The sequence below is a fragment of the Nyctereutes procyonoides genome, unplaced genomic scaffold, assembly GCF_905146905.1.
Source record: "Nyctereutes procyonoides isolate TBG_1078 unplaced genomic scaffold, NYPRO_anot_genome, whole genome shotgun sequence".
In the NCBI taxonomy this organism is placed as follows: Eukaryota; Metazoa; Chordata; class Mammalia; order Carnivora; family Canidae; genus Nyctereutes; species Nyctereutes procyonoides.
Window position 1 is genome coordinate 52,297,687 of NW_026575020.1, and position 17,109 is coordinate 52,314,795.

Genomic DNA, 17,109 nt, shown 5'->3' on the forward strand with positions numbered 1-17,109 from the left:
TGGAGATTTCTTGTTCTTCTTGAAAAATATAAAATCTTTCACCAGAGTATTTTTCTCACTCAGTGAGGCAGTGCCGGGCCTCCTTGTAGTTATTCTCCATAAGATCTTTTCAACTTCCACTCAAAACTCTTAGCATTTTTATTTAAGAAAGAAAGGGAGCGGTTGAAAACAGAGAAATTAGCCCCTGACATGATCTAAATAAAATGGGATGGGAAGTGAATGCATCCCTTTAAAATCAGCAGAATGTGAGAGAGAAACCAGTAACTCAAAAGGGCAAAACTGTGTGCCACATAATAGGGAACTGATTTTAGGAGGATTTAATTTCTCCAAATCCCCTGCTTCTAAGACCTGGCCTAATGTGCAGCAGAGCCTGAGGAGTGTGCAGTTGCTTACAGGGCTGACAGTAGCTCAACATTGGGAAATAAACCTCATTAAAGGATGATTTTGATGGAACATGCGTTATATATCCAAGGAGGATAGGGCACTAGGTTTACAGTGAGTGGGTTTCATGAGGAAAGGAATCTAGGGAATCAGTAGGTGGTAAACTCAAACCAGGCTCTGCCATTTACATGCTGTGTGGCTTGGACAAGTGTCTTAAGCAATCTGAGCCTTAGGTTCTTCATCTGTAAAATGGGGATAATAATAGTACCAACCTCAGGATTGTTATTAGGATGAAATGTGTATATAGTACACGCAGCAATCCCTGACACAGAGTGAGTGCTTCTTAACAACAACAGTAATAACAAAAACCCACTAATTATTACTACCCTACTCTAAAATCTCTGCAAATTTAAAGTTTCTGTTTCTGTGAAATGATTTAGTCTCCGGCTATGTTCCTTCCACCTACTCAAATCTTCCTAAAACCAAGAAGAATTTTTAACACTTAGAGCAAAAACTACCAATTCAGAATTTATAAACGAAAAAATTCACACTATGCTTTTGAAATTTCCGAAGAGACGCTCACCCATACACCAAGTCCCTTAGTGATAAGAACATTCACCCAGGTGAAGATGGGAAGCCAAGACATGATGGGGAGCTAGACAGGGTCAGAGTTTATCTTTATATCTCTTTGTTTCAGTTATAGAAAAAGAAAGGTCCCAGCTTCCAGACAGCCATGAAAACAAAATAAACAGGCATGTAAATGAGATGTGTTTTGGATGTGAGTTTGTATATGTTGGCAAGAAGAGCAGTGAAACTTTGACTCTACTTTCTTATTCTTTTTTCTGTCCCCCTCAGTGCCAGAGGAGTTATTTTTAAAAGCATGGGTTCGTGTTTTTGATCATAATGTTATGGCAAAAGGGGAGATGACCTTTACGTTTGGTTAGTAGCTGTTATGCAATCGGCAAGCTCCACATGGCAGCCCTTCGCGTCTGGTCACCAATAATTTGGGTATTGTACGGTTCTTTTGTTTGCCCTCACAATTAAACAGAACTTACTAAGCCTCAGCATGGTTTGGTAGTAATTTATTAAAAATTAATAATTAAATTAAATTAATTTATTTAAAAAATATATATAAAATATATATTCCCTCCCAAGTTCTACCCAAGCATCTTGCAAGGCCCTGTCTAATATGGATAATACCCAGAGATAAGGAAGCGACTGTGCTAAATTTTTACCGACACATGCAAGTGTTAACCAAGCTCTGTGCACCAGGACTGAGACAGTACATAACGGCTAGAAGCATTTCTAGTAAATCCTACAGAATAAAGACATAACCTATGAAAGCAGCCACATGAGATACAATTCCAAAGAAGACCGGGGCTTGTAACTCAACAGGGTCACATCAACAAGAGCAGAAGGGATTGCCATAATTTATATAGTGTCCTCATTCGCCAGCATTTCAATTTTTATTTTTTTTCAATTCTTTATTCTGTGGGTGTTAAGTTCTGGGACAATTTTCCTAGAGAGAAGGATGAAAAAAAAAGAGAAGGATGAAAATTTCTGGCAAACAACAACAACAACAACTACTAACTTTGTATGTTTTATGCACTAATATTTTTTTTCTTGGGGAAAGAGGGGAAGAAAAAAAAAACAAATTACGTCTGTGGCCTAATATTTTTTTCAGACCTCACCTTAGAAACCAATGAAAGCATTGTCTATATTATTCCAAAATTTTGACAGAAAACTGAAAAATTTAGTAAATGTTCCAAATAGTTTTCTTTACACAGAATTGAACAACATGGAAAAATCTTAGCTCGCCACTAACTGAATTTCTCTATTTTCTTTGGATGTTTGGTGATGGATGGTCTAAGACTGCCCATTAAAATACAGTCATGTAAAATATGTAGCAGGGAAAAAGAATATGTGCTCATGAAGATTTATCTGATCTTCATCGCTGACTTTTTGTTGTAAAACAACTTTGCTTTTCAATTCCCAGGTCTCTGCTCCCTTGTTGGTATTTTGCGAGGAGAACTGTATCTAACAAAACTGGTATCAAATTAGATTCGATCCATCTGAAGAACCAAATAAAACTCTCAAGGAGAGGGTGGTGGGGATGGGATCTCATCATATTCCTATAGAAACAATAAAACGTAAATTGTGAAAACGGGCAATGTTTAAAATGTGCATTTCTTTATTTGCACCAACAAAAAGATGCACAGTTTTGAGACCTATGTTAGAATAGTTAACACACTAGCCTCTGAGATAAGCAACCTCTGCATAGCAGTGGCTTAGCCCAACAAAGATGGATCTGTCACACACGCAAAGTCCACTGTTGGTGGCCCCGGGCACATCTCCCCCAAATGGCTCATGGGTCTGGATGCCTCCTGTCCTATGGCCCTGCCATCTTGAAGCCCTTTGCTTCTAGCTGCACAGATGGTGGAGAGAATGGGAGCTCATGTGGAACAGTCTTGAAAGGAGTAATAGACATTTGAATTGATTTAAATGACACCTGACCGTCTAGGGGTTATGACCTGGGAGCCTCGCTGGCTTTCGTATTTTATCTACAAACAACCTGTTACACAATTCCTGGATCTTCATAAATCACATGCACTCCTCTTAAAGGGTAAAGAAGCAGACAAGTGGGCAGGCCAACACACAACGGCCAAAGCCTGATTTACTGGTGGACCCTAGGATAAATCAGATGCAGAGAACCAACAGTCACATTTCTCACAAACGTCCGGCGGTCGCTCTTTAAACGTCTTCCCGCCAGTCCTCAAGCACCAAGACCAGTGAGTATGCATATGGCTTTTTTTTTTTTTAGGTTTTATTTATTTATTATGCATGGCTTTTAAACGGCCCTTCCCCTCTACCAAGAGAAGGCGCTGCTAAAAACAAGACAACCGCCCAAAATGGAAACTGAGGGCGAGTTTCATTCGCCCAGAACTGGACTCTTGGACCAGTCCAGAGGGAACCGTCTGATGCACCCCTGACATTCCCCCACGCGCCCCTGCTATCCCCCCTAGCACCCCTGCCATCCCCCCACACACCCCTGCAATCCCGCACACCCCTGCCATCCCCCCACGCATCCCTGCCATCCCCATACGCATGCATCCCTGCCATCCCCCAGCACCCCTGCAATCCCACGCACCCCTGCTAACCCCCCAAGCATCCCTGCCATTCCCCCACACACCCCTGCTATTCCCCCAAGGACCCCTGCTATTCCACGCACCCCTCCTATCCCAAGCACCCCTGTCATCCCTCCACGCACCCCTGCTATCCCAAGCACTCCTGCCATCCCACACACCCCCGCCATCCCCCCATGCATCCCTGCCATCCCCCTATGCATCCCTGCCATCCCCCAGCATCCCTGCAATCCCAAGCACTCCTGCCATCCCCCCACGCACCCCCCCCACCATCCCCTCCTCACGTACCCCTGCCACCCCCTCCTAGCCCTGCCATCCATCCCACGCGCCCTGGCCATCTCCTCCTCACACACCCTTGCCATTCCCCGCAGCCCTTGCCATCCCCCCGTCCCCCGCAGCCCTGCCAAATCCTCCACAGCCCGTCCATCTCCCCTCACACCCCGCCACCTCCCTGCACCCCATCTTCTCTCCCTGCAGCCCCTCCACCCCCCCGCAGCCCGTCCATCTCCCCCCGCACCCCGCCACCCCCCTGCACCCCATTCTTCTCTCCCTGCAGCTCCGCCACCCCCCCACGCAGCAACACTGTCCCCCCGCACCCCCTCTGTCCCCCCCGCACCCCGTCCTTCTCCCCCTGCAACCCCTCCACACTCCCCATGCCCCCCGCCCCCCGCAGTGACCAGCCCGGCTCCCGCCCGGCCTCCAGCGCCGAGTCCTCGGGCTTCAGCCTCTAAACCCGCCCCTCCCGCCGCCCGCCGCCCACGCGGGTCTCGGCTCGCTGGGATCTGCACCCCTCGGATCAGCTCATCCACGCGTGAAGGGCCCTCGGGAGACCAGGCACCCAGCTGCGCACCAACTGGAAAGGGTGCAGAGGGGGGTTGTTTTCCTGCCTCCGCAGTGTCTGGTGCCCGGGATGACACCTGCTGGGACACTCCACCTGCACGGGGTGACAGTGCTTCCCGAGGCCCCTCGCCCAGGTCTCTAGTGCCCAGTCCAGAGAGGAGGGGAAAAGGTCCCCTTGTCTCTTCTCTTCTCATTTCAGCCTGGCCAAGTGGAGGCGAGAGCTCTTGCTTTCCTGTCTCACATCAGGCCTCACCTTTGGGTCCTGAGACATGGACTTGGCAACTGTCAAGTTGGGGTCCCCAAAATATGGTCAAAGGGAAATGTGGGTTGTGCCCCATGGGAAGCCAGGGTCCTACAAACCTGGCTGGGGAGAATTGTTTTTCTGGGGAGAATTGTTTTTCTTTCTTCCGGTTATTTTTGGGAGTGGCTCTGGGCTTGGGGAGGGTGGTATCTTCTGCACCCTCCTTGAGGATGGCTCTTGTGTTTAGGGGGTTGTTTGACAGTGCCAGGCGTATCTACTGTTTGTCTGGGCTGACACCTGGCAAAATCATTGAAAGAATTTGCCTTTTTCGGGCAGCCCTGGTGGTTCAGTGGTTTAGCACCACCTTCAGCCCAGGCTGTGATCCTGGGGACCCAGGATCGAGTCCCACTGGGGCTCCCTGCATGGAGCCTGCTTCTCCCTCTGCCTGTGACTCTGCCTCTCTCTCTCTCTCTCTCTCTCTCTCTCCCTCTCCCTCTCCCTCTCATATATGAATAAATAAATACAATCTTAATTTAAAAAAAGAATAATTTGCCTTTTTTTCCCGAGTGTTCTACAGTCAGAAGTTGGCCAAACTGGAAGCTGATATTCAGAGCCTGATAGGGACTTTTTTTTTCTTTCAAGGACTGCTTCTCTAAGCTAGAAACTATGTAATGAGGGGTGAATGTGAGGGGGTGTGATAAATTCTGAAGCCTTTATGGAAGAATTTACCAAAACATTCCAAAGGCACACAGCTCTAAATATAGGATATGGGAATTTTTTTTTTTTTGATATGGGAATCTTTTGACTTCCATCTTCTCCTTGCTATGAAGAAGCAAATTGAAAGTAAGGTACTTTGGGGGGCGCCTAGGTGGCTCAGTCCGTTAAGCATCGGACTCTTGGTTTCGGCTCAGGTCATGATCTCAGGTCATGGGATCAAACCCTGCACATTGGACTCCAAGCTCACTGGGGAATCTGCTTGAGATTCCCCCTCTCCCTCTGCCTCTGCCCTCCACCTGCTTTCACACTTGCATGCACCATCTCTCTAAAATAAATAAATAAATCTAAAAAAAAAAAAAAAAAGACTGGAGTTGGATGGGTGGGTCAGCACCTCACATTTACAATATTCTATCTTTTAGTTGCATACTTCTTCCTATTTTAGATTTTTAAATTTTCTATTAGTTTCTCTAACCTCTGAGCCCATTCTCTGCCTACCAATTCACCATAAGCAAGCACACACACAAACACTGTCAATGCCCCTCTTCCAGGAAGGAGACACCGAGGTACAACTAGAAGTGCAAGAGTTTTATTGAATGAAAGACAAAGGAGAGATGAAGCAGAGAAAAGCATTGCCATGCAGCTCTGACACCTAGAAACAGAGCCTCAGCTATGATGCAGATATAAGCCATCTCAGCCCACTAGTGGAGACTCCTAGAACAAAGAGAATTGAACAGAAATGGCCCAAATATAGCCCCCTGCTGTGCTTAGGCGTTGGCTGGATGCGGTCCAGGAGGCAGGGCTTCCCATGAATGCTAAGATAGATCCCAAAGGCATGTACATACACAGGTGACACCAAATTTTGCTTGAATTTATTTATTTTACATTTTAAAAGTATTGTTTGGCTTTTTTTTTTTAAAGATTTATTTATTCATGAGAGACACGCAGAGACATAGGCAGAGGGAGAAGCAGGCTCTTCGCAGGAGACCGATGTGGGTGGGACTTGAATCCAGATCCTGGGATCACGACCTGAGCCGAAGGCAGCTGCCCAACCACTGAGACACCCAGGCGTTCCTCAGTTTGGCTTTTGTATCATTTACGCACATACACACTTGCGCAAGTGTCTACATATTTACATAAATTCATTCAATAAGAATTTTACTGAGTTCTGACTCTCATCTTCGTACTGTGTTTTTTCCCATCAATTTCATTTACCTCTAATATCTCTAGAGTAAATCTAAGTAGTTTTATCAAAAGTCCACACAAATAGTTCATATGTTCTGTATTTTCACATCTGAGAAAATCTTTCTTTTGTTTTTGCTCATGAATGACAAGATGGCATGTTATGGAATCTTTGAATCTTGCCTTTTACCACTCCACACTGTAGGAATTCCGAAATTATCTCTTAATGTTAAGTGTTACTAAGGAGAAAGAGTTGACTTTTGTCCCTTTGGATATAACCTAAGTTTTCTGCTTGAATATGTAGAGAAATTGTTTTTAAATCCTTGAAAACATTTTGTCAGTGTACATTTATGTGTGAACCCTATTCTTTTTAGTATGTTTTTCAGATTAATCTTACTTGGAAATATAAGAGTTGTTATTTATAGATTTGGGCCTCCATTTTAAAACAGGAAATATTTCTTTTACATCTCCAATAATCCAATAATCACTTCTGAACTCGTTACATAGTTCTTTTGCCCAGATGCAAAAGCACTGGTGCTATTACATTTTTATCTGAAAATAGACTGGACCTAATATCCTTCTGCTTCTCAACGCCAGTTTAAAAGTCCTAAGAGCTATTTTGCTAGTCATACTACTAAGCCCTACTTTTACAGCATCGTCTTGAAATTTGTCACCCCATTTCTTTACTTCTGTTTCTTACTCAGTCTCAAGTACTCCTCTGGGAAGCAAAAAGAGGTCTCTTAATCATCTGTATTTTATTAAGTGTCTAATAGACTATAGGAGAAAGCCAATGGTCTGTTTTCCCAACATTTCAGCTGAGTTCCAGAATTTGGAGCCAAATTACAGCAAACCCTTTTCAAATGAAAGAAAGAAAGAAAGAACAAAGAAAGAAAGAAAAAACTAAGAGAGAAAGAAACCTTAGGAGTTCTATAAGGTCCAAAACAAAGCAAACAAACTTAGGTATTTAGAGTCTTATCCAAAAGACTTTGTCACTATAAACCCAGAGCAACTCAATGTATCTCAAAAAAGATGAAGGGGTAAATCAATGTGGCTATAATTTGAACTTTACAGCTCTAGGGAGTCTCCCCATTTCTAATCTGAGATTTAGACCACTAAACTATCTCCCCTAGAGGATTTATTTGCTTCATTTTGTTGGTTAAAAAATGAGTCACTGTAAACCAAACACTGTAAGAATCTTTATTTTTAAAAGAGCATTACAACCGCTTGATTGATTCAGTGGGATGTTGGAAACTGTTTTGTTCTCTGAAAATTTTGAAGGCTTTTATTCAATTCTGGACAACCAATGGAGGACGTTACAAAGGCAGTATCACCTCCAACTTCTTGTCCTGAAGACCCTCCCTCACCACTGCTCCTCATCCCTTCCTTTCCTTCCGGGTGCTCCAAAAAGGCATCTAAAAAAGACAGAACAACCAAGGCTTCACTTACACCGTATCTAATCAGAGTAGAACACAATGAGACCAGTACTTCTTATATTGAGGATAGCACGCACTCACTGATTCACTTATTCATCAAGCATTTATTGAGCATTTATTATTTATTATTGAGCATTTATTGAAACATTCATATGTTTCACTACTCCAAATGCTCACAGTACAAAGATGAACAAGACCTAGACCCTGGATGACAATCTTAATATTCTATGATCACAATTATGATAAAGAGGAGGAAGAAGGAAACAGAGAAGGGAGGTCGTGTGATCCCCATTTGTTTGTGTACTGGCAGGCAAAGAAATACCCCAAAAAGAAGATACTGGAAAACTTGTATAATACATGAATTGGGCCCTTCTTATTAAATTGAACAATTTCAAAAAGACATTTTTTGAACACCTGCTGCATTTCAGGCACCGCACTAATGGTACATGGATGAGGAGGTCATTGTCTCTTGAACTAGACTGTGAACACCTACGTGCAGGGACCGAAACACACAGAAATATGACACAGTAAATAGAAAAGGTATGTGTAGAGATTTAAGAGAGAAGAGTTACTTGTTCTAAGCTGGGCATTCAGAGAAGTCTCCTGGAGGAAACCATTGAATTAATCTTGAAGGATCGATAAGAATGAAGGCAAATAAATAATAGATTCATTTTTAAAAATAATTTAATTAATTAAGTTTAAAAAAGTGCAAAGGTCAAAAATTGGAAAGGATCTTAAGGCAGAGAGAACAGTCACCCAGCCACCATCAGACACAAATTTGGCTCCTCTCTGAAGGGAAGTGTGTCCCCCTGCAAACAACAGGATTGCATACAGAACAGCTGAGATGAAACTAGATGGTAAATCTAATTAGATGATACATGTTTAAGCTTAAACTGAGCAAGGCCCTAGGCACACCCAGATGACTCCAGTGTGAAGCCAGCTCTTAAGGAAACCATGTTATGGTGGAAGTCACTCACTAAATAGAATTTATTTGATGACTTAAACTGTCTTTCCCAAACTTGGGAGAACGCCTCTCTTTATTTTCACGCTGTGTTTCCAGTTTAGCGCATTTAAATAGTATATTAAAACATGCCTGATGCCTTGCTTCCTGTGATGCACCTGACAACCAACAGAAAATAAAATCCCCTTGCCCAGCTGGTTGCCGTAAATCCATCTATCAGATATCTTTCCATATCTGTTTCAGCATCTTTTAAGGGTAGGTAACATGTCGTTGATGTTTTACGAATTTTTTTTTAATTTTCTGTACTCCCCCATCTACCAACACTAAGTATCACTGATTGCATAAGTGACTTGGTTTGGAAATGATTAGTTCATAACAAGGCTATATTGATCCCGGCCTTGTTTCAAAACACTCACTAATCTCCTAGAGGGCAGGGACAGGAGCAACCCTCCACCCCATTTATTTTCTGGCTTGTGGTTTCATGTCACTGCAGTGTCTTTACAACCGTTTTACATCAAGGACAACGTTCTTTTGGAAGCACACCATCGGAGTTGGGAAATGAGCAGAACGTGATGAGACGGTGGAGAAATTGGGTCTCCGCTGACCTCTGCTTCTGTAAGAACAGCTTCCTTTTATCTGCTTCCTAACAGTGGGGTTCTACACAACATTTCACTTTTTAAAATTCTGCTGACCAAAAAACACAAATTCCAAACCATAGTCCTAGCCACGTGTCCTCCCAAGCCAACATGCCTGCTTTCTACAAGAGAGCTACCCTTTGATTGGATTCTTCTGGTGGTGCAATCACTCTGTTAAGTACTTAAACTCTATGTCTGGGTCTTAAGTTTATCTCTACTGGACTTGTTTCTTCTCATTCTAATACATTTTATATCCAGTTCTTTATATTTAATGGTTGTAGAGAAATGCTCAACTACATAAAAATAAGGAACTAATTTAAGAAAGAAAATGTTAAGGTGAATGTCAGCCTGAGCTCTGTTGTACCCAGGACTTCTTAAGTCTTGGTCTAGTATGTACCATTTTTAAATATGCAGTAGTCCATTATACTGGTAATTATTTTATACTGAGTAGTTTGTTAAACATGTTGTCATTTTATTTAAAGATAAGCCCCAACCTGGGAACGAAGTAGGATTTCTCTTACTCAACCATAGCCATGGGAAGTCTTGCATGCTGAATGGCAAGGTATGACATGTGCTGGATAGAAGTATGTCCTGTAGTGGCCTGAATACTCAAAAGGGAACAAATGACCACTTGACACAGGCCTTGCAAATTGATTGCTCTAGGATAGGAAGAGGCAAAAACACATTATGGTCTCTGAGCTCCTAAAAATCTCACCTGATCACTGAAATTGTGCTAAAAAAGAAACCATTCCCCTCCCCCCCAAAAATTATCTATTTCCAGACTTCAAAGCCTGTCTGTGATTTTACTTAAGAGTGAGAAATTTTGGAGGGCAGGTTGGACAGAGGATTCAAGAGCCTGCACCTGATAGGCTACTAGGAAGGAAAGTCAGAGACCAAGTCAGGTCCTCAAAACCCTGCTGACTCCTCCCATAGTCGTTGTCCAGCCTAATCCAACACATCTCATGGGTCCCAGGGAGAAAGGGAATGCCTTTCCTGGCCCCGTGGCCTCCTCAATCACCACCTGCTACAGAACTGAGAGATTATGAAGTCCACCAACTGCAACATTTTTAAAACTTCTGAATTCAATTTTGTCTGATCCACCATTAAGAATACCCTTCTTTCCTACAATTTTAAAGAAAAAAAAATCTACAGTGGCTCTGATTTTAGGTAGGATTAAAGGTGAGATGCCTGGGGGGGGGGGGGGAAGGTATGCCTACTGTTGACTTCCCAACCCAACCTCCTGGTGAAGAGGTTACAAAGATACAGATCTAATTCCAAATCTAATGGGGTGGAGGGTGGGACAGGATCTTTTATGTTTCTGAACATCAACAGCAGGAGAAACCATTCAAAGGAAATAAAGACAGTGCTAAGGATAAAGCTGAGTTTCCTGCCAGAGTTATAAACTGCATGGAAAGACCCTCATTGGGATATGCATGCAGTGACTGGATCCCAAGAACAGAGCAGGGAAATAACAGGCACCGAGGTTTGTTTCTTTCCGGAAAACAGGACACCAGCGACGTCGAGATAGGAGACCCTCTGATATTTTATTTTCAGAACAAGACAGAACCCAACTGCAGCTCCCTCAGGAGAGCCCTACTTCCCAGCACTGGGTCTGCAACAGGAGCCCTGGCATTTCCTCCTTCGCAGAGAGTGCAGCCAGCACAACAATCAAGCTGTGATTGGGAGCTGAGCGCAGTAGTTAATTAAGGCTGCATCTTTTATTCTCCAGGGCAATTCAGCACAGCTTGAATGCACCCCAGAGCCAGTCTGTGGTGGGAATGTCTCCCTAGGCAGTGGGAGAATCCAGTCTCATCAGCATGACAATAGCCCCCAGGATGCACTTGGACTGATGTAATGGCCAGAGTTGGGGGGGTGGGGGTTGAAAGCCTTGTAGCAGAAGCCTGGAGCGCTTGCAGCTGACTGGGGCTATTTCAGTGCACGAAATTCCTTCTCTCTTTCTTTCTTCCTTTCATAAGAGATGTTTGCTAATTGGTAGAGCTCAGAAAACAATATACCATTAAGAATCCCTTTCCTTCCTCCCACCTCCCCCACTCTCATTTAAAAAAAAAAAAATCCCCAAATTCTTGCCTCACTGGAAATCTCCACTTTTTTGTTCTGTGGTTTGCAAGAAGTCTTAATTTTTCTTTCTCTTGAACATGGAACTTATAAACAACGATTTACTAAGAGACCCTGCAACCAATTCTTCTGTATCAGGGTTTCCCTAACGGGCTCCCCACCTTGTAGAATCTTGGCTGTGGTCCTGCTACAACTCATTCGTTTTCCTTGTACATGATACATTGATACAAAACATTTTGGAAAAGTGAGTCATGGAAAGTTAGTCTGATTTTGTATTTTTTTTCTTTTACCTTTTTTTTTTTTTTTTTATCACGAGAACCTATTTAAAGCTGGAGCAATTGAATCATTTAAGTTGACAGGGTAATGGTCGAAATGGAGGCAGTGTGAGGAAGTGCCAGTTGAGTCTGGCGATGGATATTGTTTGGCTTTGCCACCAACTCAGGAGTGACCCAGGCAAGACCCGGTCCTCCTCTCCTGCTTGTGTCTCAATTTGCTCATCTGTCCAAGAGGAGGGAGGCACTCAGTGATTTCTAAGGCCCCTTCTGAGCTAGGTAGGCACTTAATGACTGATTGTCACATTTTCTTAATTGACATGGGACATAAGCTCTGCCGTGCCAGAAAATTTGCAATTGTTCTTTAGGAGAACAAGACATCCATATTCTATCTAGAGCTTTTAAATTAAGGCTCTTAATCATTCTGGACGATATTTCCAGAAGAAGCAGACCTCAAAAGACAGCATACACAGAATCTGACTCACTTGAGAGGCTGGCACCTGATGAACAGACATTAGAGCAGCATTGCTTTAGGAGAATGTTCTTTACATTCTGAAGTATACAGAATCCTGAGAAGGGGTCAGCTCTGCAGCCTGTCTCCATTTTCTATTCTTTCTCATTGTTCCCCTTACTTGGCATTTGTAGAACCACTAGAAGGATTGGAACATGTCTCTTTAAGCGTTTCCCAAAGTCAGATAATTTTTTTAAAGTGGTCTAGCAGTCTGGACTTATTATTGGAATCACAACCTGTCACTCCAGCTTACTTCTTCATGCTCTCATCAGATTATGTGAGTTGAGGAGAATTTGAAATATGGCGCCATCTTTCCCGCAGGACAGATTGCATGTTTGTAGAGATTGGTGTCATCAAGAGTTCTGGAGGACTGGCAGGTGGTTCTTCAAAGAATCTCTGAGTTCCCTGAAATTGTAAGCATTTTGAATATGTATATGTGTGCATATTACTGGGGGAGCAAGTGTATCAGTGGTGGGGGGGGTGCTTTCATTCCACTTACAAAGATGGTAACAGTCATGGTCTTAAGGGAAACAATCTGAAGATTGAAACCTAAAAGAATGGCATGGACTGTGAAGGGAGGGAGACTCCAGGTCTACATGGATGATTATCTCTTCTTTCGGGTGTTAAAATAAAAACTGTGATGCCGTTCAAGACATTTCTATAAAAGTCCTGCTAATAATCTGTGGAACTGATTTCAGTTCCTCATCTTATTGCTTTCTGAGATCGAACAAAAGAAAAACAGTAATAAACTCTCAGAAGCTTTGGAAACGTACAGCCCCTTAAATAAAACATAACACCCACGCTTTCAAAAAAGCCCAGGCACTGTCACTAAATAATCTCAGTTATGGGGTTATTTCAGGTGAACCAGGACTTTGACTCTACTATTCCCATCTTCTCCCAAAGCAGCAAAATTCCAGTGGATCTCTACACTCCTTCAGCCAAGATCCTGGTCACTTGTTCAAAAAGTATCCAGTTGAAAAGCCTCTTTGAACTTGGTAGGGGTCCATTTTATTATCGTTATTATAAAACTTTTGAGAAGAATGTGGCTTGCTTGGTATTTTTCTCAGGCCCACGTCTGAAGTTTAAGTAAAGGAATACAATACCAGTGTCTTTTTAAAGGTGCCAGATTTATCATCAGCATTTGTCTTGGCAAGGAAACACACACACACACACACACACACATGCACACGCACACACGCATACATCCAGACAGCCATAGTGGTCTTCTCAAAAGGGAAAGAGCCTGTCCCTGTAGTTTAGACTGTTTGCAGCTGGGAGCATAATATGGTAAAATGAAGACTGCATATCCCCCCTCACCCTTTCAGGCAGCCAAAGAAATCTTTGTCCAGCCCAGGTGTTGGCTGTGTCCTCTTCACTGACATCCTGTCTTGAATTATTCAGGCTCATTCATTATGTATCCCACACAGACACAATTAAATCGTTAACTTTCCCCTCAAGAGAGCAGCAGAGCCCCCAGGGACTGGGGGACAGTAGTGCTCCTCAGGGCACAGAGCCGCCTGGTGGAGCTGATGGGAAGGGGAATGAATGGTTTGCCAAGAGGCTCTGGGCTGGGGGGATGGGGGGGCCTCTCTGCTCTGGAAGTCACAACTCCACTGCCCTGCCATGTTCCTTATTTGACCGCAAAAGCAGCTCCCATGGAGATTTCCAGAGAAGAGGAGCTGAGGAAGTACTGAGCATTTTGAATTCAGTTTAGGGGCCTGCATAAATTCCCCGAGGAGCTGCAAACCCACAGACAGACATTTTATCTCTGTGATGAGCCTGCATTTGGTTCCATTAGGTAGGAAGCTGTGAATGAACTCCAGATCCCCACCAAAGAGACTTGGCTGGGGGAGGAGAGGTGGGGGAGGGAGAGCCTGCAGAGTCTCAGCCTTGTATCTTCTGAAGACCAGCAGTGAGATAATAACTAAGGATTTTTTAACTCAAAAAAGTATGGTTTTTTGCTACTGTTCCTTCTCAGGATCTCAGACAATAGCGGGTGGCTTATACAGAAAGAGCTATTGCCAAGATGGTTCAGAGCATCTCTAGGAAATGAAATGCTGAAATTATAAACCAAGGTAGGTGTGTATTGGGAGCAAGAGGGTGAGAGAGGGAATCTTCCTTCCCTTTGCACATCCTCTTGTCCTGATTCCTTACCACTCAGGGCCTGGAACCCTTAGGTTGAAGACCCGCTCTGTGTACCAACCAAATCACTTATTTGTCCCTGTCCAGCCCTGCTGGGAACTGACCAAAGGCAATCTGGTGGCAGTTTATAGATTCTTTGTGGTAGATAATGGTAGGTACCAGGAAGTTCAAGGTGGGAAAGGTTTAATTATTTTCCCCATAAACTCACTAACCAGTTATAATCAAACTAGCTGTCAGACCAAATCTGTCACACACACACACATACACACACACACACACACACACAGATATTAGTGTACACAATTGTTGGCAAGTTGCACAAAAAAAAAAGCTCAGAGGACCTGTTCTTTGAGCTCAGGGACATCTCAGTGTTGATCCTTTAAGAGGATCTGGGTCCACCTTCTAGAAAAGATTTACTCAAGATAGACATGACAATGGTCCACTGTCAGAACTCAGTTATCCCTATGGTTGGCCCCACGTCCCTATTTCCTCTAAACTAGCCTCTTTCTCAATTGAGGCAATTTTGCCCCCACGCCCAGGGGACCTTTGTCAATGTCCAGAGACATATAGGGGTTGACAAAACAGAAGGGGAGGAAGGAGAGTTTTCTACTAGCATCTAGAGAGAAGAAACCAAGGATGTTATTAGACATCTTACAATGGACAGGATGGCCCTCACAGCAAAGAATTACTTGACCCCAAATGTCGGAAGTGCTGAGGTTCAGAAGCCCTGCTCAAAGCCAATAACTGGACATAAGGCCTTTTAGCTGTTAATTCTTGGTTGTCAACCCTGATGTAAAGCTACTGCCTTTGCCGAATCCTTATGCCCTCTAACCACAAAGGTGCAGAGGTCTTGAAAATATTTGAGCCAAGTCACATCTTTCAAATGCTCTAAGTCAATATCCCTTACAAATATCTCTTATGCTGGTTAATAAACTACTAATTTACAGACAGACTGGTAAATAGCTAACGTCTGGCATTGAGCGAGATTTGGTGACAAACATGCTTGCAATATCCACATCCCGAGTTTGTTTTTCCTGATACATTCCCAGCAACCACACATTAAGTGTGATTCTCTGACTAAAATGATAGTGATATGTAGGATGAACTATTCAGAGGAGTAAATAAGTTAGTGCATGAAAAGGTCTTAGAATGGTGCCCAAAATGGTAAGCTGTCATTATTTATTATTAATGTAGCATATGAGAGAAGGAAAGTTAGAGAAATTCGTGTCACTCTCTCTCTCTCTGTAGGTGGTGTTCTGAGTTCAGGATATAAGGATTTTTTTTTTAATTAAAAGTAGTCAAATCACTAACATGTCCAGATAAATAATTTCACTGGAAAGCAGAAGCTAGAATAAAGAATTCTTAAGATTTCAAGCACTTGTTAGAGACATGAAAGTTTATTTGCAAAAGTTAGATAAATCCAAATCATGAGACAGGATTTAGAGGAAGACTGTCTAAATGTCTAAGCTGAAAGAATGGTGGCTTCCTTGGAAGCCAAGCTTGGGGCCCTGTAGAACCTGCCTGATTTAAAACCTTATCTTGACCTCATATTCTTGGCAAAACTCCTTTTCAAAGGAAAAATTTCAGTATACACAGAAACACCCAAAACGAACTCAGGACACCTGTTAACTATGAGTGGAGGCACTTAAAGTAACTGGCATAGATTCTCCCTCCCGGTCCACATTCTGGTCAGGCAAAATCAAACATTTAGCTTTCACTTTTGCATGACGTATCATCCTACACACACCTCTCAACACATGTCCATTAGCCGTAAATGGTCCCAAATGTGGGCCTTTCTGAAGTGATAACAGCAGAGCTATTAAAACAGTGACAGATCCTAAAAATATCTGCTACTCCATCCCCTCCTTCCATTGCACCCTCCCACCCCATTTCCTACCATCTTGAATAATTTAACTTCTCTCATTTGCTGGCAAATTAAAACTGATTTGTCTTGGCTTATTTACCTTGCTTATCAAACAAAGAGTAAACATGCTGGTAAACCAAATAGCAGCTAGAAAAAAAAGATACATGATTAAAGGGGTGTTAATCATATTTGACTCTTTTCCAAAATAGTGCTCATGGAGAACCTAGATTTAAAACCACTACTTGCAAGAAAAAAATATTCATATCTAGCAACATCCAATGTACTTTTAGAGTTATAAAATGTTTAAACTGGAATGATTATTGGAATACAAAATAGTCCAACCACTTCTCATCTGTGTCTTCATTCATGCATTAGTTCATCCAGTGTTTACTGAGTACCTGCTATAAGCCAAGCATGTACCAAGCTTCGGGAGCATAAAGCTAAGCATAAAGCTAAGAAGCTAGACGAATGAACTAGCTAGAGCAGAAGTCAGCAAACTTCTTCTGTGAAAGTCAGAGAGTAAATATTTTTGGCTCCACAGACTGTCACAGCTACTCAACCTTCCATTTTAGTACAGAAGCAGCCATAGACAATCTGTAAACAAACAGGTATGACGGTGTTCCTATAAAATTTTGTTTATAAACACTGAAATTTGAATTTTATATAATTTTCACGTGTCAAAAATAATCATTCTGGGATCCCTGGGTGGCTCAG